The sequence below is a fragment of the Eurosta solidaginis genome, chromosome 4 (genome assembly GCF_040869045.1).
Source record: "Eurosta solidaginis isolate ZX-2024a chromosome 4, ASM4086904v1, whole genome shotgun sequence".
Classification (NCBI taxonomy): Eukaryota; Metazoa; Arthropoda; class Insecta; order Diptera; family Tephritidae; genus Eurosta; species Eurosta solidaginis.
Genome location: NC_090322.1, coordinates 2,690,943 through 2,717,008, shown reverse-complemented (window position 1 = coordinate 2,717,008; position 26,066 = coordinate 2,690,943). Strand labels below are relative to the sequence as shown.

Genomic DNA, 26,066 nt, shown 5'->3' with positions numbered 1-26,066 from the left:
GCATCAGGGACTACGTTATTCCTAGTTATTGGCTTTGCAGTTAGCTCATTCAGGAACACTGAGTGTAAGATCGCGCTATTTTGGTTCAAAATACATCATATCAAAATTCACTTCAAAAACACTAATCCTCCATAAAAGTTCAAGTAGACGAACATTTCGAAATTTGGCACGAGAATGCAAACATGTCTCAGCATACTTCTCAACATGTTGGATCTTTGATATATAGCTTTTTTAAAGAAGTGTAGAGAATAACACCTTTTTTTGCTATGTTAAAGTGTTTTCGAAAACAGTCATCCATGATAATTGAGCAAATTCGTAATTTTTTTTAGTTTTGGCAGAAAAAATTACTTGCAGAGCATTAAATTTGCAAATTGTAAAAATCAAATGTGCTATTAAAAAAACCTATTTTTAAGTATGAGTATTAAGGAATCGTTTCAAAACTGAAAAAAAACATAGCTTACTTGTAAATATTGGCAAGAAATGTTGGGTTATAGAGAAATAAAAAAAAAAAAAATCAAGCATAATTTAAAACTGAAAAAAAATTGCTTATTATTAAAAAATGAAAAACAAGAGAATTAATTAATTGTATATATATAAATATTCGAATAGGCAATGCGCTGAAAAACATACACCCAAAAGAAAAAAAATATTTAAAAACACTTTTATACGCCATTTAACACTATAAAATATATCATTTCCTTTTTCTAATAAGATATTAACAAATAATTAGTACTCACGCAATATCGAATTTCACTCTCCATTAGCTGAACTATAAATACAAATTGAAATCAAAAAAAAAAAATTACTTAAGCCCAAAAGTGGCAAAATTTAGGTCAAGAGATTTCATAAATATTTTACAAAAAGAAAGAAGAGCGCTTCGAAGAAAAAATTTAAAAAAGTTTCACTGAAATACTGCAAAAGTTGTTAAACACATGTCACACATACAAACATATGTACATATAGCGTAAATAATAGATTACTTAAAAAGCATGTTAAATGGGAAAACATACTAAAAAGGCATACATAAAGCGCATACACACATAAACATACAACTACGACGAATGCAAAAAAAATTGTCCAACTAATGCTGAAAAAAATAAAAAAAATAAAACTTTTTTTATTTTTGAAACCCAAGAAATTTAACGAAGAGAACAAAAAATAACAAAACACCAAAATATTTGATTCCAACAACAAAAATGATGATAAGAGTTTTCTTTGGTTGAGTCAAATCCTAATTTTTTCGTAAAATCACCAAGTATTTGCGCATTTTTCAAGCTGCGCCTGTATAAAGAAACAGAAAAAATATTTGTGATCGCTAATTTTCGGAAATTCGCTACAAATTTGGCGCTAGTAAATTTATTAAAAAATTCACCAAATATACATTAAAAATATGTAAAGCCTACGCAAAAGGCGCTCATATAAATTGTAAGCTTAAACTAAAACCATTAAAACCTAAAATATAAACAATGAAATGAAGAAATAAAATATTAAAAATGTTTTTTTAAATTCTAATTTCTTTGATTTTTCAAATTTGTTGAAGAAATATGAAAGGTAAGTACTTGCGTGGTAAGTTTTTAATGCAAATACATTACAGCGATGATTGCTGGTTGATTAATCATTTAGATTGCGCGATACCACTAGCTACTGAAGTCATGCTATTTAGCTAACGGTATTATGTGGTTATCGTACTCAAGGGCGTAACATTACGTCTAATAAACAATTTATAATGTTTTCTTTATAAAAATGAGCTAAAATACCTGTTAGTTATATGATCAAACTATATGAAAACATCACGTGATGTCATTTAGCGTAGATATGATAATATGATGATAATTAAATGCGTGATAACAGCGTTATAATAATAATTAAATTAAGCAAACATCAGTTATATAGTTAGCATGCGATCTTGGGTAAGGATTATGACAATGGCGCTAATTGTGATAATATGGTTATGTGATCTTCTTGCTCTCTTTGCACCAAATCAGAAATCAGGACCACATCACATAGATAAACAAATTACGGAAAACAAATAATGTAGTTATCGCATGCTTAATATAACTATCTGAACAAAAGCACTTACTTTAAGTAGTAAAATACCACGTTGTGAAATTGTCTTAAAACGACATAAACTTAAATATTTATGTCTTGCGCTCAATCATTCAGTCTTAAGATAAAACAACTAGATCAAATCCTCTTATAAAGTGATTATAATATAAAGATATATTTTGAGCTGATATCCTAGAAAATTGAGTTCATCCTGGTTTAGATTGTACTATAATCATGCTTAGCTATCATGTGATATCAGTAGCACGATACAACCCTCATTTGAGGTGATGCCATGATTTCATCATATGTTATTATATACAGAGTCGCAAAAGACAGTATTAAATATCTATTGGCATGAAAAAATAAATACGTTTAAAAGTAATGTATATATGCCAGTTAAATGGAATCATAATAAAGTTAAATCATGTGATCATCTGATCGCATTATAGAAAAACATAGCACAGATCGTGATATCACGGTGATAATAACCTAAATAGTACGACTGAATCCTCATAGCTGTAGCACACATAAGTATAATCACGTGATTATAAAATCTAATTTAATAGCGCACTGAATATTAATTGTCACTTATTAAATATCATGGGATTAAATGATGCTACGATATCGTCCAACTATTATCTTGCCGCCATCAAAACTTGCTTTGTGTTATGATATAAGTTAATGAATTAGTATTAGATCTCACGTTGAAGCGAAGTGTCACACACCTGGATCAAAACAGCTATAAACACAAAAAATTACAATACCCAGGAAAGCAAAACAAAATAAACAGTAACCGTAATCAGCGCTTGGTAGCTTATCATATGTTAAATCATGTGGTTATACGGCCCGATTAAAAGATATATCACTTGAAAGCCTATGTTGACCGCCCTCACCCTGCTTATGATCAGAAAAACGGGTTTTCAACTGGCAGCCGATAAAAGGGGTTCTTCTACCCATTCGTCGATATATTATATAAATCTAAAAGTATAAAGTTCCACATCGTATAATAATGCTAAAACAATACTCGCTAATGCCTTATGATGTCATAGCGCTTATGGAACGATCTTGCTATGATAACATCACATGGGCTTTGAATATTAAAAAAAGATCATATGGTTTTTCACTTTGTGCTGCATCAGCCAGTGTTAATCAAACGATATAAAAAGGTGGGCAGATTAAATGATTGGATGGTTATTAACTAAACAAAGTTTAGTCACAATATCTATGTGAGTAGAATTCTCCTCTGGCAATGCTTTTCTCAGCTTGTTTCTCAGATACATTCTCGTCTAGCAAAAAAAGATACTCTTCGCAACGATGTGTAAACAAAACAATAAACAAATTAATTTGACGTTTTCTTTTAACAACTATTTTCACCAACGTGGACATACATAAATAAAATGCTTTGAGTTTATTGATCAGCATATGATGAGAGCAATGGAGAGTAAGTTAAAGACAATTATAAATGAGTATAAGCGGTTGAGAAACACTCAAAGCGTAAACGAGTGTTGATTATTTAGTACGATGACACGAATGATCAATGATCTACCAGATCAGGAGTGTCGCAAATTCATAAAAAAAAAATCCAACTCATTTTGGAAAATTAGACAAATTTGAATGTATGCCACAATCATGGCGTAACGATACAAGGTGGCAGCACGGGACAGCTGATTATAAACTTTGTTTACTTGATTTGATACATCAACTTCTGAAGCAGTACGATTTTGACATTTGGCCATCGAATTTACAAAAACAAAGTACATGGAACTTTTATTTATGTTTGTAGGTATGTCACCATGCTGCAACCTTGTATCGTTCCACCATGGCCACAATTAGACTCAACATTTTTTAGAGAAGAAATACCTTGTCTATATTTCCAAAACTGTTATCAGAATCCCTAAGTTTTTATGTTCTTCGAGGATTTCATTACAGATGTAGAGCTGTATGAAATAATTTGAAGTCATGAATCTTAAACACTCGACTTATCAAATTTTAAGTGAAGCTAAGCTCCTTAAAATCTCCTCTTTTTTTATTATGGAGGATCCCAAGAATAATCAGCAACAGCTTAAAGCTGAAGACATTGGTACTTTATCGGTAACCGTATCGGTAACCTTTTAACAGCTGATTCGACCAACCTTATGAGAATCAATGCAATCGATTATTGGTGCCGCTAAGGTCGTAACCGTATCGTAGCCAACCAATTGGGTTTTGGTTTACCGTCGTAACGATAAACAGCTGATTACGTTAGGGATACGGATACAGCGATACGACATATGGCACCAATGACTCCGGCTTAACTGACGCACATGTCTTGGGTAGCTACCCAAGCTCACAATACCGTAGAGCAAGTGCTGAGAGCCAAACAAACGTAGAGTAAAATAATGAATGGATGTATACTCGCTCACCGGTGGTTTCTACCAGTCAATATAAAAACATAATTTGTGACGGCGAAGCCATCACAACCGGCAAGTGAGTAGAAACGAACTCAACCCCAAAAATCATAAAGACAAGTTAAGATAGAGACAAGACAATGCCTCTGACAAAACACCAGCCAACAACAAATAGCCGGTTGAACGAGTTTCTTCTTCATTGCTTATGCCGGTTGTCCTCTGCTCTATTAGCTCAGCACTCGACAGGCAATGAATGTACAAATGGAATTGAGTTGAGCAGCTTGTTGTCTTTCGCTGCGATTTAGTTCAATTTGTAGCGTTTGGTAAGTTGGACGTTGAGTGCGCGTAACACTTTTTCGGTTTTCGAAAACTCATCTCAAATTAAATTCAAGTAGTAGTGCGGGTTTCAGTTTCACCAAACGGATTTCGCGTTAAAGAATATGAAAATGTGATTTGATTTATGTAATGAAAAAAATAGAATTTTTCACAAAACAAACGCAAGAATTTTAAAAATAGTTTGCATACAGTCAGGAAGCCAATGAATGTTGTTTTTTTATATTTTGTTTTGTTTGTTCTTAGCGTTTAGCCGCCCAGCTGTGTCACATGGGTTTCTTAGCCTGCCTGACTCCCCGCTCTTCTGTGTTTGGCTGCTGCTGAACGCCAAAGTTGCGTGAAGATTTCATGAAATTATTGGGTTTTTTATTTATTTTTAGACGCTCTCGAGAGCAGCAAGACAGACGAAGAAACTAAGAATGAGTGACATAAAAGTGAAGGCACTGAAATGCAAGAAATACAATTAAAACAAGCAAACAAAAGAAAGAAAAGCGTACATGGGCATGTACGTAGTAGTGTTAGCGATCGAAAAGCAAAAACATTAGCTGAAGAATACTAGTAACAATAACAAAATAAAGGAGTAAAAAAATAATTTTCATATTGAAGTACGCTGAGTTGAATTCTCGAAGTCAAACTCAATAAAAGCAACACTGATGCGATTGAAAAGAAGTTGCTTATTTTTCAGATCTTAAACAAACTAGAACAAACTCTTGGGATGAAGTCTTCTAAACTACTTAAGTTTCAATACATCTTTGATGCTGGAAGGATTCCTCCAGAGGAGATATCGATCGCGGTATCACCAAAGGGAGCTCCTAGTTATAGTGGGGAACTTCAAACGAACGGTATTACTTTTACCGTGTATGTCCCGCTATTTGATTTTCTTTTATTTCACGTCCCTCACACGCCTATAATTCTCAAGAGATTTGTAAAAACTATACAGTTTGTGCTTGAGACACATTTTATATAAGACAAAGTGCGTCATGGACCACTTAAAAAATGTACACAATTGCATGCTCTTTATGCCTACATGGTCTAGAATGCAAAAGTATTTCACTCATATGTTGCAGATTTCAGGTTTGCTTCCTTATCATATGCAGTTGCCTTCTGAAGTGTGAATTCTTGGGATTCGTGAAATATTTCAACTACCAATGAAAGTACATTCCTTTTGGGTGCGACTGCTGCAGATTCATGATTGTTAATATCATCTTGACGGTGCGGATAATTCGGCAATACGGCAATTGAGAAGGCTTTAAACATACTAAAAGTATTGCGATTGCCAATTAGACCAAAGATGAGAAGAAGATCTTCGTAGAGCCTTGGAAATCACGTCGTGTAAGCCCAGCGACTGAGATTCGACATAGCAAGAAGTGAATCAGTTTCGCTAATGCATTCGTATTCGAAGTTCTGCTTGCACTGTGCACCTCTGATTTAGACTCAAATATTGGAAAGAAAAAAGTCGCTCAGAACGACATTGACACATGGCAAGATGTCAGCCCGTCATTTCCATAGCTGGCTCGAGGTCCACTTGTCATGAAGCGGAGAGGAAGTGACCAGCGGAGTCCCGTAGTTTCCACTGGCAGACACGTTAAGCTCGCCAGTGCCATTTCAGGCTAACACTGAGCTGATGGCAAAATAATCCACAGATTCGCAAGACTTCTGACCCATATTAGTACATCATTCCTTTCCTTCCAGAAGGGAATATGAGTGGTGAATGGGGAAACAGGAGCAAAGTTCGGAGTACAGTAGTCTGTCCTGCGATGTCTAAAGTCGAACTCGTATTAAATCGGACGACTATTGCGCGGTGGTGGGGTTTTTGTGAAATTGAACTACTTATAAAATCAGTATGGATTAACTGCTGATCGCTGCAACCTCGTGCACACAGAACAAAAAATCTTTGTTGACCAAAAATATGCACACAATTTTAAAATGGTCGAGAATTATGTAATATGCAGTTTGGCTATTATCTGAAGGGGATTAGAAAGCGTAGCGGATTATGATCTAGCATAGGACTTTCCTAACATCAAATTCTACGGGAATAAAAGGCCTGCGGTCCGGATCCTTTTGAATGTAAAGACTAGACAACTTATTTAAAAAACTACTTCAAGAGCATATTTGGTTAGATTCTAGGCTAGATTTAAAGTATAAGAACTCAGAATACAAATTCTGTTAGATTCGAAACTCTATGGAAGTGGTCAGTTTTTCAAAGATTATAGTTTTTGCTGCAAAATTACCTCGGAAAAACTTGTTAAAATGCAAATTAGTTATGAAATTAAATGACAGTAATTACAATTAAAGTCTCAACAACAACTACAACAAAAGCAACAAACAATTCATTCAAACTTTAAGCGCCATTGACAGCACGTTTTGCATAAAACAATGAATAAATAATTAAATGTTAAAAAGAAAAACAAAACAACAGCTAGCTGATAATCTGAATTGTGCGCGCTAAACAATGCAAATTAGCAAACAATAAAAACAACAACAAATTCACACACAGCCTAACAAATCAAGTAATGATAAAAATAGCAAAATAAGCATTAAAGAATAAAAACAAAACACATATGCAAAACAAATAAAAATATACAGCCCGGGCTCGTTAACAAATGAAGTATGTGTGGTAAATTGCCGGCTACTGAAGCAACAACAACATAAAACTAAATAAAATAAAAACAGCGAAACTAAGTAACAAAAAACGCATGCCAATTTGAAACTACAAAACACAACTATAAGCAAATTAGTTAAACGGCAACAAAGTGAATGAATTAATAAATGAAATTAACGAATTTGCAAACAAATTTAAATCTTTAAATTTTTTTTTGCTTTTCAGAGAATTAGAGACGTTCTGATTACTTAAAGGGGCCTGCTATAAAAAATAACTGAGATTGGTGATAATAATCCCTAGTAGCCATGTCATTTCATACATAGATAGTGTGGAATCAAACAAAACAATAATAAATTCTTACCAAAATTTCAAGAAAGAAAAAAACTGCATAATAATTGGCTTTCGAAATCTGCGTGAGACGCTTGACAGTAAAATTAAACATAAATATTTACGATTAAATAAGTATACAAAAGTAAATCAACCGAAATTTGATCCACCTTGGGCTAAAGGTCGCTACATTTTTGCAAGACTTTCATTTTTGTTTTTTGTGATATTTTGTGCCTTGCAAGTGAAAACCCTAAAGTGAGGGTGCACTAATTAATTAAGAAATAAATAAAAAATATATGTAAGTAAAAAAAAAACGAAACGCATGCGCAACCCCGTTCGGCTATTGCTTAGGCATTTTAAGGGTTGAATGCAGAAAACAAAAACATTTCAGAAGGGGACAGATTTTAAAATGTATGTGCATAAATCCAGACGATAATACAAAAAAAAAAGTTTCTTAAAAGTGAGCACGAATTTGCAGTCCCAATAAACTACGTTGTAGCGCATCTAAATACGGGTAAGTGTTTAAGTATGCCGATGATGTACAATACCGAGTTACAAATATTCATATTTGATGATTGTCATAGTATAGTGGTAAGGTGTTTGCTTACTTTAGCAAGGGTCCCAGGTTCATGTCCTAGCAATCATTCTATTTTTATACTTAGTTTACAGTTTTTTATTATGTATTATTATTGTACAGCGCTTTAATTTTTTTAAGAGTTTTTGGGGCATTCCATGTTGAATGAGTCAATGGTTAGTGTTAACTACGATTTGGTTACATGCTTATTAAAACTGTTTTTCATTTGCACGCAGTCTTAAATCATAAGCGAAAATATTTTGTTAAGATTTCAAAACTTTTACTATATTTTAAATTTTGTTGCAAGTAAAAATTTTAATTTCAAATTTTTTGAATTGTAATTATTTGGAGCCTTTCGGCCAATAAAATAAAGACAAAACACAAGGTTATTCTTTTCCTCCTACAGGTTTCGATGAAATTTTTTCATCTTCATCTTTTGAAATTAAAAAAATTTTTTGGAATTAAAAAAAAGGAAGTACAGGTTTTTTGTTACATTTGGTTGTATTTTTCCAACAAATTATTTTCCAATTCATTCTTTTTATCGAAAGTGTTAAAAAATTTAGTAATTCAAAACTAAAAATTACACAATTTTTACATTAAACTTAAAGTTTGATTGAGTTTTAATTAAATTTATAATTTCTTTTTTTTTTCAATTAACAGAAATTTTAATTTATTTTTTACTGTACAAAAAAAGAGGAGAAGTCTTAAAAACTTTGCTGAAATTTTAAATATTTTAATATAAAGTCTTGAAGAAAATTTTACAAAATTAAACAAGTTTTTTCTTCAGTTTTAAGAGGAATTTAAAAAAATTTCTTCGTTTTCATTATTTGGCAATTAAAAAAGTTTTAAAAATGTACCCAAGATCCGTAAAAGGTTTTGAAAGTTTACTGAAATTAAAACTTTTATTTGTATAAATTTTGAAAAAAAAACTTTTTTTAAATTCTTTTTATTTAGGTTTTATTTTAAAATTGTTTGAAGTTAAATGAAATTTGAAATTTCGTTTGTTACAAAATAACGAATTTTTTTTTTCAATTTTAAGAAAAATGTTTTTATTTTCATTTTATAGCAAAGCAAAAACTTTGAAAAGTTTAATAAAATTTGTATTTTTTTTTTTATTATTAATACTTAGTCGAAACTTTTTTTATTTTAAGAAAAACTTAAAAATCTCAATTTTTATTATGTGAGAAGACAAAAAAAATTTTAAAGTTTACTAAAATTAAACCTTAAATTTCTCACCATTTTTATTCAATTTGTGTTCTTTTTTTGTGTGATATTTTTGGATAAATTTGTTTCTAAATAAATATGTACTGCAGAACTTAAAGTTTCTCAATCTTTATCCGCTCTCAATGCCAACTTTCTTTACACCTTTTACTGTTCCTACAACTTAAGCTTCAATTTTCAAAAGTATGCTTTGCTGTTTTTGATTAACCCTTGAGTGACCACGTTAGCTTGTGAAACTTCCTAAAAAAGGAAATTAGATAGTTTTTTTCACCCTCAAACACAACCTGAAGCTCTAAGCGGTTTTGATCACGCAAAAATAATTGGGTTCTCTGATTAACCCTTAGGTTGTGATTTTGTCAACTCCGCCCAAGTTCTAATTAAGCCGATACTTTAAATTCCGATTAACCTTTCAGAGGATGTCTCACCTAGGCGACGCAAAGTTACTGATGTGGCCATCGATGGTTGATTTAAGTAGACGATGCCTTTTCTTTCTTACTGTCAATATACTGGCCTCCCGAACGTAAGGTAGCTCAGCACACACTTTGGAGAACAGATGAGCCAAATAAGTCGACTTTTTTCAGTGGAAGGAGATTGCAACATCACTATTTTAGAGGCTATTTTATATGGAGTCTATGTTGTGAATCGAGGCAAGTGGCCATAATAGTAATAGCTTCCAATATCTTAGCGGCAGTGTCTATTGCAGGCGCGAAACTGCTACAATTTTAAAAGCACCAATGGGGAACCAATGGCCAATTTCGCCGGCACTTTTTATCAACCAAAAATATTTTCGCTACAATAAAGATACCAATCGATACAATTCTTCTGCTTATTCTTCTTTATATTACCTTTCCGCAATTTACGTAAATTTTTCCTTTTATTTATTTATTCTGTGGCCTGCAGCCGCTTGTAATTGCCTGCTTTTATATCAATCCACATGAAATTCGCATTGTTGTTGTTTTATTGTAACGGCATTAAAAATTAAGCACTGGCGACTGCGTGCTGTTAACTTGTTCAAGCAAACTAACGGTACTTTCGAAAAGTATTTCAATGCGTCAACTCACTCGGACGCCTGCTGCTCACCTGCCTGCCTTGCCTGCCTGACAACGTCTCCAATTGTCAGCATACATGCCTACCAGCTTGCCACCCTCTTCTCGCATCGCAAAGCAATTGCCCCACTTTAATGTCCACTTTGCGCCACGCTCATAAATACTGGTTCAATTTGCCCATTTTTGGTATGCCGCATACGCTTTTTACGACTTTGGGCTGCGTTTGGGTTTGGTTCGACTACCATTTCCACTTCATCATTGTCAACAGTAAACCGCGAATGACGCTTAGCCGTCGTCGCTGCCCAACCCAGTGACGATGTGGACTTGATGCTCAAGTTTTATTTTTGCTAAATTTGGTGCAACAGCCGGTACTCTACAACTGAGCCGGTGCAGTTTGGTCAGTGCGGATTGTAGTGAGGCTGCGCAGTTGGTTGGTGATCTTTACTGTCCAGCTTGTAGACTTGCATTGGTCGCTATGTTCAGGACAAAACAACGCGAGCAATCATCAGTTACGGCTTTGATTGCTGTTTGATTTTTTTGCTTAGCAATCAATGGCGAGTTTTGATTTTAAGAATAGTTGTTGTTACTTGCTTTCTGCTTTTTATGGCGTTTGTTGTTGTTTGCGCAGCTAACTTTGCCGATTTTCCTTAATTGCGAGCTTGCTGAGCAACAATGATCCATGTTTTAGTTTCTAGTCATACAAGTTGAGCTGAAAGGTGGTAGTGAATGGCTGACAATTTATATCAGACTTTCTTAATTTTAGTTCGAAGAGTTTATCGAGTTATAGCAGAAAGATGTTTAGCTGGATTTCGGTATGCAATCAAATTATAAACCAAAAACAAGATATATTTTGATTACTCGCAATGCGGAGCGTAAGATATTGTAACCTAGGTCGTATGCTCAAGGAGACTAGCGAGCTTACTGGGTCGTTTTCATAAATGGACGGAGTCTACACCTGCTGCCACACGTTTGAGAAAGATGCTCTCTAAACCTCCAACATCATTTAGTTGTGTCCAGAAGTCGATCGATATTGCTATCGAAATCAGTGAGGTTGTTACTTCATTCCAGTTTTTAGAGGCAAATCAATAATGAAACGAAACTAAGCTGGGCCCTATCAACACCGGGACTTGACATCAGTTTCCCGGCTCAATTGCAGCACGTTGCCGAATTGATGAAGCCATTGTTTAAGGTCAAATTTTTAAGCCATATGAGGCTCAAATAAACAGGAAGTCACTCACTCTAAACTGAACTACTCAGATAATATCAAATGGGTTGACCCTGCCAGTAAGGGCAGATCTGCCGCTTTGCATTCTTTGGTATCTGTCATTGATAGGTCAGTCTACCTCAAAGAATATACACTGGTGGCATTACTATCCATATAAAACTGGTATATAAGGCACCCCGCAAGTAGGTGTTCTCTCTCAGCACTTTCGACATATGATAAACGACGCACAAAAGCACTTTTGACCTTAAAGAACTCGTAGTTGTCGTGTCTGGTGATGGTTCCCTTGGGGCACTGCGTGATAGGCATTCATACCACTAGGATGGTTGAATTCTGTGTTTACTGCACTGGCGTTTTCGGTCTCTAAGTGGAAGGCGATTAGCTGGCCTCTGTCAATCGATTTTCGATGATCTTACGAAATCATCGAAACTTAAATAAGGGGTTTGGGGTGAAGTGTTCAAACACCTTCCTGGGCTAATTAATGACCAAGTATAATATTATATGGGCTTAAGCAACTCTTCCTATCACAGTAGAATTGTTAAGGGTGGAGAGTCAATCTCTTCCACAAGCCTGAAAGGTTCTTTAATAATATTGTTAAGCTTATCAAGGAATAAGTAATAGCGACTCTTCTCAATGCCTCGCAGGTAATACATCACCTTAGTCTAGTAAATGCGACGTAAGGGCAGGCATCGCGATCAACTCAAACCACTCACATTCGAGCCTTAACGAGATTGTACCCGATTCAGTACCGAGGACTGTGACTTTCGGTACACTCCCAAAAACCTTCGGAAACAGTTTTACTGGCTGTAACGGTAATAATCTGGTATGCCTCTTGTTTGCCTTACTTAGTTTTCTGCGTAGAGCTAAGATGTAGCTGTGTGGTGCTGTTAGCTGCGAAAACTGTTGTCCCGCTCACGGAACTCACTGGAGTTTATCGTATAGCTTTTTCCACCTAAGGGACTTTCATTTAATGGCAGCTATTTAATGCTTGCCCGATTTCCCTACTGCAAATAACGTGAGACACGTATATCATCAATTTTCTAATTCTCACCGCTCCAATTGATTTTTCTTGCCTATTCACCATTTGAGTTTTAGCTTTCAAGCATATCGACTAGTGGTTCGAAACAATTTCTTGGCAAACAAAATTGTCGCGTTGATTTGCATTTCTACCGCACTCGCAAACATTTGTCAGAACGATGGGAGCGCATTTCCACAACAACTAGACCAGAACGACGAACGGAATGCAACAAAGCGGTTCCCATGAAAGTAAGAAAAAAACAGAAAAGATAAATTTTATATAAATTTTAACGTCACCGAGAGCATTTCCGTTGGGTTTTGTAGCAAGTAGAAGAAGATGGAAAAGGAGTAACAGGAGGATGAGGAAAATGAGGAAGGAGCATAGAAAGAGGGAAAGCGTAAAGTAATAAATAGTCACAGCAAACAGTAGCACACGCCGATAAACATATTAACGTGCATATGAGTACAATTTGAGTCGAAGGTACGCGCGGTGCTCTACATATGATGACAAGTTGCATGCAACAAACATGCTGAAAGAGCAACAACATGCAGGAAAAGCAGATAATAAAAAAAAAAAGAAAAAGAAAACAAGAAATATGTAACAAAAAATCAAAAACAAGGTGAGGAAGATACAAATAGACACAAATGTGCAGCACACATGCACACGTACAGAGGTACACAAAAAAGTAAATAAATGTGCAGGGGCTCTGTGCAGCACAAAATTGTGCATACTGCAGGTAAGAGCGCTGTGAGGCATGTTGCACTACGCACTTCGTAGGTATTTGGGGAAGTTGATAGCGTTGATGGAATAACTGCACCAAATCACAAACTGAAAAGACGCAGGTTGAAGATAGCAGGCCGCATTCGAGCAGACAATACAGGAAGAAGGCGAAAATGAAGTAGAAAATGAAACAAAGTCAACAACAACAAAATGCTAATTCTAATAAGCACAAACAGCATACGTATATGCATTAGACTATAGCACAAATTGGGGAAGATTTGTGTAATCGTCTAGAATGAATAAGTGAAAAAAAAAAGAATTTGCAAAAAATAGGAAATTTTGGTACTGAATTTTCTATACTAATAGGGAGATACAAAAACAGTGAGTGTTCTTTCAATATCATTCAGAGCAAAATATGTTTTGAAAGAAACGTTCAAAATAAATGGTTTTTCTGTCCACCCCATATTTGTTATAACATTTTCGAAGCAAAGCTCTTCAGCTCAAGTTTTGAGTACAAAACTGTCTCTTCAAAATAACACTCTCTATGAATCATGCTTTAAGACTGCGGCAGATATCCCAATAAATGCGAGAATGTGAACCGCTACATGACCAGAAAAAAAATTAATTGCCTTGAAGAAAATTTGTATACAGTCTAATGTATATATCCATGTTTACATATGTATTATAGGTATTTATAGATGTAAGCGAGTGTAGGAAAGAAACCAAGGTAAGACAAGGTAACTCACTTCTACTAAAACAACAACAATAGAAGTGATTACACCGGCAAACCAAAGTAGAGGAAACACAGCGTACGCAAAGGAATAAGCACGACACACACAGGCACATGTCTGTGCGTGTATATGTGTACACATAACTGCGAATGGAGGCAATGCAGAGCGCTAATGTTTATTGCAGTGATGGGCAAGCTGTAGGTTGATGAAACAACATTTTCTTAAAAGAAATGTAAAAAATATAAATCTAAGGCGCGATAACCTTCGAAGAGATTTTAGGCCAAGCTTTTCTTCCAATTTGCGTATTGCTGTTTTATGCCGACTTAGAAAAATTGTCTGCAAATTGAAAAGAACTTGTTTCTAAAACTTGCTGTTGCTTTACCCGGGGCTTGAACCAGGGAAGGCGGAGCACGCTAACATCATACCACGGCGGCCGCCCAAAGAAATATATTTTAAGTAAATTTCCAATATTTTTTAAATATTTTGGAAAAAACTGAAACAATGCGACATTGATTAAACTTTGTAAATATCTTCAAAGACTCTTCTCCCGTAATTGAGATTCGACCCGTCACTCCAACGATGATCGATCTCTTTACAAACAAATTCGACCAAAGTCAGGTCTTGTTGTTGCAAAAATGTTTCCCTATTATCTTTTGCTGCACATATTTTTGCATGTAACGAAAGCTATGCGTTGTTGATGGCAGTTCTCTATGAGAAGGTTTTGGCATCATGCTATTTTTAAAAGCACAATAACTAGGCATGTTCGTCCTTTAGCTTGGCATGAAAATCCAGAGACGCTCCGGTACATGGAACTGGCTGCCGTGGGAAGCGTTAAATGGCGCTACGCTGAAAGCCACGACCAAGGGCTGCCATTTCAGTGCAAACCACATAAATTTTATTTGATTTTGTTAAGCGGCTAGTACCCTATTGACCTAGAATTTTATTTCTGATATTCTTCGCTTAATGGAAGAAGTTTTTCAGCTTTATTGGGTTAAGGAAACGATGTCTAATAAAAATAAGGGAGATAAAGTAAAACAAAGCACGTGTTGAAAATTTCAATAATTGTTTTTTTTTTTTTTTTTGCTTTGTGCTTTCTAATCGTTTTTTATTAGGTACCAATTTTCTGACCTCAACCTAACCTATCAACAACTGTATAAATGAAAAAGCAATGAAACAGAATGTACAGTAAACACAAATTCTAAAAACTAACGAGAAGCAGATCGCAAGAGCCACGTTTGCCCACCGCTGGTTATTTGTTTTTTTTTCTTAACGGCCATTGATGATAGCGACTACTTGCAAGGCTGTGTCTGAAAGGAATTTCTATGTACAGAAGATAAAAACGTAAGCCAGAAGGTAAGAAAAAAATAATTGAAGATAGCGAGTGTGTGGGCAGAAAAAGCAGGCAGCAAGTTAGTGATAGTTGGTAGGCAAGCAAAAGGCTACACAAGTGAGAGTGGGTTGCCATGTGATGATTTATTTGAATGGAATTTTTGGAACATTTTGAAATTCAGCCAAATTCGCGTAGTTTCGGAATTGTTCGTGCTGATAAAGAAAGTTTTGTAAATTTTCTTTGATATCAATAACAAAGCAAAAAATTATATAAATCACTATGAGCCGGTCTCGATAATTTAATACATATAAATAATATTAATTAAATGATGAACAGCAGAAGCATTACTAAAAATTGCTGTGTTTTAAATCCAGTATCACTGATCAAGTTCTGTTGAACGTGCCTAAAAATATTCCCTACAATTTGGGTTTAAATATTTGTGTAATAAATTGGAATAACAAAAAAAAAAGACAATATTTAGGACAAATTACAAAGTGTGCAGCGGGGCATTCAAATGGCTTAGTGGATAGAGGCATCTGCTTTAACACTTGATTGAACGTACACGGTAAAAAATTTTAGTTTATTTCTTAAACCTAACAAAGTTTACTGCTGATTTTAAGCTTTCGTATATTACTTTTAAAACCCTTAAATATATTTAAGCAATTTCTAATATATCTTGGTTTAAATTTTAGTGAAAAATATAATTTTCTATAAATAGATTAAAATCAATACCAAAAAGATTTACCTATACGGCTTTATTAAACTTTTTTGCTCTATATTATAAACTATGAGAGGATAAACCCAATTTTAAATATATTTGGGTTTAAATTTTATTACAGAACTTTCAAAAATAGAAACTTTCTGTACTTAAACTTAAACCAGTCATATAAGCTCGCTAAGTTTTAAACTTTGCAAGTTCTGCATTTAAAATCAAAAACTTTGTTCATATGTAAATCTACAGAAAAAAGTCTAAGCTTTAAACCAAAATTGTCAAACGTGTAGATGAACTCGAGTTCAAAACTTAGCTGATGGAAAAGTGAAATTCAGAAGCATATCCTAGTAATCATCGCCGTGTAAAAATTTTGTAATTTTTCAATAATATAAAAATTTTTTTGTTGGAATTTTTTATTTTGAAATCCTCAGATTGGAGCACAATTTTCTGTTTCTAAACTTTTAAGTTGCAGATCTTATTTATCATAATATGGCGTGCTTCTTTGATCAATTTTCTTGTTAAATGGCAACTTCTTATATAAAAACGCTTTTGCTGAACTACAAGCTAAAGAAACCAAGCAAGGAAGCTAAATGAGAGGCTAAAACGTGCGAATGATGAACGCAGGGCAGAACTTCTTTTATTTTTTAAGAAAATAATCATATAAGAGAATGAATCACACTAAGGAACTAAAAATTTAAAAGAATAGAAATGTTTAATATTCAAAGAAAATTGAAGCAGGAGCTGCTTAAGACAAATATGCGAGCACTTAACTCAGTTATCTTCTAAGGCCGCTGTTACATAAACTATCCTGTATAATGCTGATCAAGAAACCGCTGCAAAGAGAAGCGAACACACGCTTCTGAAAAGGTATCAGGGATCAAAATAGGTAGACTTGTTAATATCATGTACATACATATCTACTATTGCAAACTTTCAGTAGCCAAGCTTCGCAAAGTGGAGTATTTTTTGTGCCTTTCCTTCATTGCTAGCAGAATAGTGCACTTTGGCTACAGGTGGAAACAAGGTAGCAGAACTTGTTTTTACCTGGACTAAGTAAGAGGTGATATTCGCTATTGAAATCGAATGTAAATAAGTTGAGAAAAAGTGCCGTGACCAAGGTTTGATCAGGCTGAAGGCCGATCAATAACAAGCTCACATAGACTGAATGCGTCCATAAGATTACCAGAGTTTCTTTATGTTATAAAATAACTTCGTCCTCTTGGCAAATGCTAAAAGTTTTCAAGGAATTAGCTTAATAGTTGCCTCGAGATCAGGCAACCCTGCTGCACATAGTAGCTGTAGCCTTAATGTCGTAAGTTCCAGGACACGAACACAGAACGTGCTAAAGCGTTTCTTCCGGCAGCTCGCATTTCCTATATCTGCAGTTACCGACGAAGCCTAATTTACAACATGTGACACCAGAAGGCAGTGTCAGGTAGATGTCATCATCATGAGCCTTCTAATATTTTAAAGTTTGCACATAATCTTAAACATTTTGCAGCCCCGGGCTGCTTTCCACGCATTTCCTGCTTGACGGATCACATATAGCTCCTGCCTCCATATGACTTCTTTCAAGTGCAATGGAACGTCTACCGTCGATTGCTCCAGTGCAGCATCCTCTTTTACCAACTCATCGTCCTCTTCATTATCTTATATCTGGTTATGACCGGGAGCCTAGTATAGATAAATGATCCGGCCCGAGCGAAGTTTATGCAATGCTTGTTTGGATTCCAGGATACCTCTAGATGAAGTCCTGTGTGATGTTATTATCTTAATGGCCGCCTGACTATCAATATAGACTAACCTCTAAACACGGAATGTTTTCCGCTTTCTTCAAGGCTGCAATTTCCGCCTGAAAGACATTACAGTGATGTGGTAGCCTATAGATCCACTTATTTCTGGATCTACATAGCAAACAGCAGACATTATTCGTTAATTTGGAACCATCGGTGTACACGCGTGTAAAATGGTTTGGCATTTCCCCACCTTTTTGTCAAACCTCCGACTCTATTATGGCTTCAAGATCTCTTTCTAAGCTCAGACACGACACCATGAAGTCCGTTTGCCCTATATTCTGCTACGATCATATGGCATGCGCTCAAGCTGCCCAAGGCCGTAAGCCTTGTTGCAGTTGTTAACGCTATATTCTTGGTCATTAGGTCTTTAGGCTGGATGTGCAGAATGGCAGGCAATACTGATATCGCGACAGTTTTTAGGGCTCCCGTTATGCTAATTGGTAATAATCTGCATACACCTCCCAGTTTTTTAGTATACGTACTTTTTTGTGTCGCTGTCCACTGAGCAAGGAGCCCATAATAAAGTATGGACTTTACAATAGCCGCAAATTCCCTCAAAGAGAATAGATACCTAATAAGAGAGTATTGGCGATAGCGCTCGCGTGCATCCTAGCATTCTCCTGCATGCATACAGTACCGCTGAGGCTTTCTACGCCCTACGCTTCCACATGGAGTATCGACTGACTTGTCGTGACTTAGACTCGTATGTATGATCCTTGTGTAACAGCGGCCTTAGGTTTTCTGATGCTACAGATAACTCTGTTCACTAGCAACATGTCTAATACAACAATAAATCGAGTGAACAACAAAGACAAAAACACCAGCAACAACAAAGTAGACAACAATAGATATCATAGTCAAAGTAATTGCTGTTAATATACGCTTGTTTGTTGTTGGTATTATATGTAGATGTAGTCATTGCAGCTATTGCTTTTTTTATTGTTTTCTTTTTTTATTAGGTTTGCTCATATACCTGCAGTGAAAATGAAGAAGCTAGAAACAAATTAAAAAAAAATTAGATGAAAATGTTGTAGAGAAAACCCATTAAATTGCGCTCTCATATGAGCAACACTGAGGAAAAAAAGAGGAAGCAATTTAACAACAATAACAAAAAAGCAACAACAATGTGAAAAAATAACAAAAGTAGCAGTGAAGTAATAAAAATACGAAGAATAACGCAGATAACAACAACAAAAATGCGGCTACTAAAAAAAAACTTAGGCAGACAGTGAGACAAATGCAACAGACGATTTCGAGTAGTTGATAATCATAAAGTAAAGATGCGAAGACAGACGTAGCAGAAGCAATAGCAACAACAATGGAGAGTAAACAAGAAAAAAGCGTAATTGATGAATGTACAAATACAAATACGAGCATTAGAATGTGCGCCGAGCAGCTGTGGATGCTGTCTGAGTTCTAGAGCTATTAATTTAAAAGTAAATAAATAAATTTTTTTGTTTGTTTTATGCACTTGCCACATGCAAACACACACACACACAAACTTATGTATGCCCAAACATCCCCATAGAAATAAATCTACACTTACTTGACTTTATCTTTTGTTTTTCTACAATTTTAGTTTTGCTGTTGATTTTTCCCTAATAAGCGTTTTCCCCTTTTCTGTTGCGTGTAAATAAGAAAAATATTTCAATTTGGCTACTCCACTTGAAAATGATAAGAGTGCATGAAAAGATTGTCTCAGTGCGATGTCTGCTTTTTTTAATATATAAAACCAAAAGTAATTTTTCACTTTTGAAGACATACTACCTTTTGACTACGCTTTATTGTTATTGTTGTTGTTTTTGTTTTGTTGGCACTGGAAACGCCAACTCCTGCTGCTCAAGCTGATCCCTATCTAATTATGTCTGCCCTTTTTTGTCGTCTACCTTAACCTGCGCGCATCGCACTTGAGTTGTAATTAAATTTGCATTCGGCGCATGCGCAGCCCAACATTTACATATAGACGCTTGTTTACACGTGTGCATACTTTTCTGATTTTTCGCGTATTTGTTGTTATTATTAACTACTACAGCTGTCTGCCTTTGCATATTGATCTACATACAAACAACGCTGTGGCACGCACGCTGCCTCAAAATCTCATTTCATGGAAATTTTCAATGGTTCAAAGAGTGTGAAAAAAATTCACTGAAATAAAATTGAAAAAACTTAACAGAAAAAAAGTTTTGCAAGCCAAGTGCATGTGTGCAATGTTCTCCTGCTCCAGACCATTGCTCCCATTTACGTTGTTAATTGAGATGGCAGCCATATCGGCCACTCAGCCGCCGTTGCTGGAATCGATTTTTTTGCAGCATCAGCGGTACGTGCGAATCAGCGCGAATTCAAAAGTTGCGCGCACACAAAAAATTGTGCAAATCGAAAATGCAAAATGTAACACATATTATTGACGTGCAATAGACCGGCATCTATATAATAAGAAGGCATTTAATTTGAATGAACATTCGGCGAACGAACTGGTTAAATTTAGTTCACTTCTCTCACTTCAACTTTACAACGGGGTATTAAAACTGGTTTTCTTGTGTAACAAATTTGTTGAATATCTGTCATACCTAATGACAGCACTTTAAATTCCTTGCTGTGCTGAAAAATATGGAAAACTTGGAGTGGGTGGACCTTCGAAACACCCTTACAAAAATTAAGCACAAGACTCCCTGAAGAAGACGCGGCAGCAACGAAACGCGTACGGTGGTACAGGAGAGTAAAATGTTTGCCTTCTAATTTACTTGATATGCGGTAGATTAGAAGGCGCCAATCCAGTTCACAAAATTTTTCGGGTATATTGAAAAATATCATTTCTTGAAGGTGTTTAATATGCTTGAATATGTGCAAACTTCTCATACATATGCTTTGTGATGTCAATTTTCTGTTTAATTTCCATGTGATATGAGCATTCAAGGTCTTCGCTGTAAATTCAATACTCTGCGAAATGTTCTTTTAAAAATATGTGCATAATGCAATTCTAGATATATATTTCAGAAAATTTGTATTGCGGTTTCTCTAAAAACTCACAGCTGCTAACAGCAATGAGTATATTTAAAATCATATCTCTTCTGAGAAGCTAGGAAGAATACGGAGTCTAGTAGGTGGTTCTTATGAACTGTTACATGATAGCCACGACAAACAGTGTAGATGTGTTCATCGCTGCTGCGAAAGGCTCAGATTTGTATGCCCGAAGTGATAATTAGATCAATGAGGGAGCTGTGTCAAGCAGCGGAGACCGCAAAACGATCCTTTAAAATAGAGGTAGCGCTCCCCAGCATTAGAACGAAAATACCAAGTTTTAATTTACATTGCATTAGTGGTAAAGCGCAAAACATTTTTGACAGTGTGAAATACGTAAGTGTGTTTCTAACACTCAGCTGAATTAAAGGTTAAATTCAGAGCATGGAGTCAAAGGGCCTTTAAAAAAATGCTAAGTAAATAGTAGGTTCTGAAGCGAGAACTCGCGGCATGAATATACAGGGCAGTTATTCCATCGATCATAACTAAAAGAGCTGGAAGACAGTCGAGACAAATTAGGAGAAATTCGAAGATATATAGTGTCGCTATTCAATCGTATCTATAAAGAGCTCTGAGCACGATATGCAATGTGCGACAAATCGATCGCTTTCATAAAGAAACAACACCCCAGAGTACCACTAGGTTTAGGGAGTTGGGAGCCTGGAAAGAACGTACATGCGAGCACAGCAAAGAAGAATAAAGAAGATTAAGAGCGCGCTATCCAGCTGGCTTGTAAAACAATTTGTTTAAAATAGAAGCCGGGAACAAGTCAGCCAACCCTTCAGATAGCAAAGCGAGTATTGGTGATTAGCGATAACATTAAGGCTGGTTGGTCGTTTTAGAGAGTAATACCTGAAACTTTAATGACGGCATAGCGCTCCTTTAATTTGGTTAACGGAGTCTCGAACATACAGCGAAACCTGATGGGCGATGATTCAGCTCGACGTGTTGCGGTTTTTGATGTCGCAGAAGATCCTTGCATCTGGAACTAACCAAAGGTTAAGCACTGGCACAGCAATTGGGTTGCTGCAGCATGACTGATATTGAAACGCAATACCACATATCGAGAGCACATGGAACAGAGGAGCATCTACTCTACAACTACACAGCGCACTGTCGCAGTAGTTTGAATTTTCTAGAACCAAAAAGGTCAGAGAGCCTGCCAAAACTGAAGGGTGTAAAGCCAAGAGATTTTTAAATATTGAAACTATGAGATTGTTATCGCGGGGCAAGTTTCCCACAGGGGCTTTTAAACATTCATACCCACCAAAAGTATTGTCCAGTGCTGCCTGTTTTGGGGCTCATGTGTTTCATCAATGGATTGTTAATAATCACTGGTGGTGTATTTGGCCCAAGAGTGAGCAAATACAGTAATTGTAGTGAAAACACTCCGACTGAAATGAGCCTGGCTAAGGTTACCGGCGGCATGACTCTCGACTCGGTGGCAAGTACGACGTTCCAAGCATTCCTTGTATGAAAACTTGGCTTAGTTTCCGCTTTCTCAATTACATGCTGCAGATGTGCTTAAATTAGAGACCAATCCAAACATTAGTCTTCTTTAAATGACTTTGATGCATTCCGCCTCATGCAAAGTTTACTTAATATCTTCACAAATCGATGTACAATTGAACATACCCCCCGTGTCTTTCGCCGTTAGTTATCATTTTCTCGCCGTCCATTTACTCAATTTCAAGGCCAAACCCTTGCATAAGGCTTAACATTGTATGACTCCTGACTTACTTTCGAATTCCCTTTTGTCTTTCAGCGTCTCATATTTTGAATTTGTTTATTTTCTTGTTCTTCTTCTTCTACCGTCAAATATGCAACTCGCACAAAAAATTATGTAACAACAGTAAACAACAACAAGTGTAGAGAACAAAATAATTTAAATAGCGCCAATTAACTTCGAGCTGTCAGCGGGATGCGTAAACAAAAACAAAGTCACTCGGTAGTAACTAGAAAGCAAAAATAACAACAAAAATATATAAAATTGTAAACAGCAGAAGCCATTGATGAGTTGGTGCTACATATTTATATATTTATTTTATGAAATAACAAACAGACACAGAGACATGAACATGTATACGTCGATAGATAAGTTTTTCAATGCAAATATAAAATATACACATATACATATATATATATTGAAAGCATGTAGGGGACCACAACGAAGATCATGGGCTCACGCCCCATACAAAGCAACATCAAAATTTCAGGAAGAAGTTTTTTTCAATTAGAGGAAAGTTTTTCTAAGTGGAGTTGCCCCTCGACAGTGATTTGGCAAGCACTCCGAGTGTATTTCTGCCATGAAAAGCTTCTTAATGAAAACCCAACAGCCTTGCAGATGCCTTTCGGAGTCGGCATAAAACATGTAGGTCGCGTCCAGCCGATTTGTAGGAAAAATTCAAAAAAGGAGCATGGTTCAAATATGAAGAGAAGGCGGCCTAAAATCTCTTCGGAGATTATCAGTCCTTACATTTATTATCATTAATTAGGGGACCAACCCAGACTCCAGTGAATGCATCTGCCATCTTGAACCAACTCGATTAAGAAACAGGAGAGTTGATGGACTCGTCTACTTTTGAGATATAAATTCAGATTAAAATCCGCAAAACTGTCAAAAAATACTCGCAGGACTAAGAAGGAACCCTGTGTGAGTATTACAGAGTCCTTTTAAGTAATTGGAAAGAAAATAAGGTGAAAAAAAAATAAAGGCGTTTGAATCATGTACAATATTTATGTGTGCAAATATTTATACTCTCAACCTATACTAACAAAATCAAACTCAAGATGCTGTAAAATCCGGTAAACGTAGCCAACAAATTAAAGTGCGTAGATTGCGGTCAATCGAGCCGGCAGGTGCATACGCGAAGTTGTTTCATTTCTTTACTCGTCTGCAACTGGAAAATAAATACATCGCACAGCCTTAACATTCAGCATAAATTAACATAGCAGCTACATGCAAATTGTAATTTACAAGCAAACTGGGTTGAAGTGAAGACGTACGTAGTGAATAATTGCTTGAGCAATCTTTACAGGCCAAGATTTTGCAACTCACAAAGCCTTGCTGTGGCATAAGTAATTGCACAGCAAGAGGGGGAAGCAAACTATGTGGAAGCGAAAAGAAAAATGTGTGAAAATATTTGCACTACTTTCAATTAGCTCAAGATAAACGTTGATGTTTGTACGAACTGACGCGGGTCAAGTGCAGCAGAAGCGGGCATACGCTGGAAAGAATGCGGTTCACTGCGAAAGTGCACCGAACTAGTTTTGCATATTCAAATACCAGTTAGGCTATTTATAGGCGCGCATTCAGCATAGATTAACTAGATACAGTTTGGTTAAGCCTAAGAAACTCAGGCTGAAGAATGGGAGGCTGCTGAAATGGACATTCGTGTTGAATCACCGCTTAGCTGGGGGTGATGAGCTGTTTGTGCATGTCCTAGACTAGACAAGGTTCTTACCTAGGACAGTTTCAGAACACTTGTATAGAAACAATATGAGCTTTTTGCTGACCCAGCTGCTAAAAGAGCTGGTACGTTGTGATAGCGTTCACAAATTAAAGAAAACCATCGCACTACCTGCTCTATTGAAAGAAAAATACTGACATCTTAAATATGTAGTAGTCAGTACGGTTGAGACTGATGTGGCAGCCCTGTAATGGATTGAAATAACTAATCCTTCAACCAAACTATAATGGCAGACTTACGATGGATCACGGTTTTAGAGAATCCAGACACTTTGCCCATTCTTGAGTTTGGGATAATTTCAGGATCTTGGACTGTCTCGGGATCATTTCGCAACTATTTGGGGATTGTTTTTGAGACTTTTGCGGGATTGCTTTGGGATTGACTCGGGACTATTTTCGAGATCAATTCAATCATTCCAGGACTATATCGGAATAATTTTCAAGTAATTTCCGGATCTTCTTTTTTGGATAATTTCAAAAAGTTTTCCAAATAATTTCAAAATCATTTTGGGGTAGTTTCAGGACTATTCCGGGATAAGTTTGAGTAAAATTTGGAATCATTTCAAGGTTGACTCGAGACCATATCGGGACTATCCCAAAATTATTTCGGCATTATTTTCAGGATAATTTCAAGGCCACGTTTCGTGATTGTACTCAGAATCAATTCCCAGATTGCTTGGGAATTGTCATTGCAGTAGGATTTCGGGATCTGTTTTGAATAGTTTCGCAGCTGTTTCGGGTTTATTTGGCAACCATTTGGGGACCACTTTCGGGTTAATTTGGAACTATTTTCGGTACAATTCCAACTATTCAAAGACTATTTCCATTGATTTCTAGATAACTGCAGAATTTTTGACAATTTCAAAACTTATTTTGAGGTCAATTCGGGACTATTCCGAAATTTTTTTTGGATCAACTACCGGACTATGTCAAAATAATTTTGAGTTATATTTGCGATCATTCAAAATTGTTTTGGGATCAACTAAGGACTGTTCCTAGATCGATACTGCATTATTTTCAGGACGATTTCGGAATAATTTCTGGACGTTTTGTGATTATTTGCAGAATTTTTTAAATATCATTTCGAGATTGCTTGAGAGCTGTTTTCGTTATCTTTTCGGTACTATTCAAGTATAATTTCGGTATTTTTTACTGTCAGAAAGGTCAGAAAGTCAAAAACTTCACCAACCTAGCAATCACTACTCCTCCAGGCCAATTGCATGGATAAATACGATCCTTTTGCTGGGACGACTCGTACTGATGCTCATAATAGTAATTCACATCTTCTGCATTACAAGATGTCAGTTTAGTAGTGGGTTCAATTTCATTAGTTCGTCTTCTCTTTCAGGCAATTGTGTCTATTTAAATTAGGGTAGTTTGTGTCAGAGTAAAGTTCCGCGAATGACCTTCCGAGAGTGCATACGAACGCATAATCTGATCAGGGTTGGTTAGAATCTTCTTTCTTTTTCTCGGAAAGCAATAATTTATAGACTAGATTCCGGATTGTTCCTGGT

At 35.8% G+C, this 26,066-nt stretch overlaps 1 protein-coding gene across 16 annotated transcripts in view; it reads left to right on the top strand.

Moving 5' to 3' along the window:
- The first annotated feature begins 4,756 nt into the window (after positions 1 to 4,756).
- Positions 4,757 to 26,066, top strand: part of boi (brother of ihog) — a 158,478-nt gene continuing 137,168 nt past the window's right edge. For 5 of the 16 annotated variants that reach the window (XM_067779536.1, XM_067779527.1, XM_067779534.1 and 2 more), the window contains exons 1-2: positions 4,757 to 4,895; positions 6,963 to 8,209. The gene's annotated coding sequence lies outside the window, so the exon portion shown is untranslated. Of the gene's footprint in view, positions 4,896 to 5,146; positions 5,272 to 6,962; positions 8,210 to 19,024; positions 19,502 to 26,066 lie in introns of those variants that run through there. The other 11 variants (XM_067779535.1, XM_067779529.1, XM_067779524.1 and 8 more) reach the window with 9 other exon arrangements.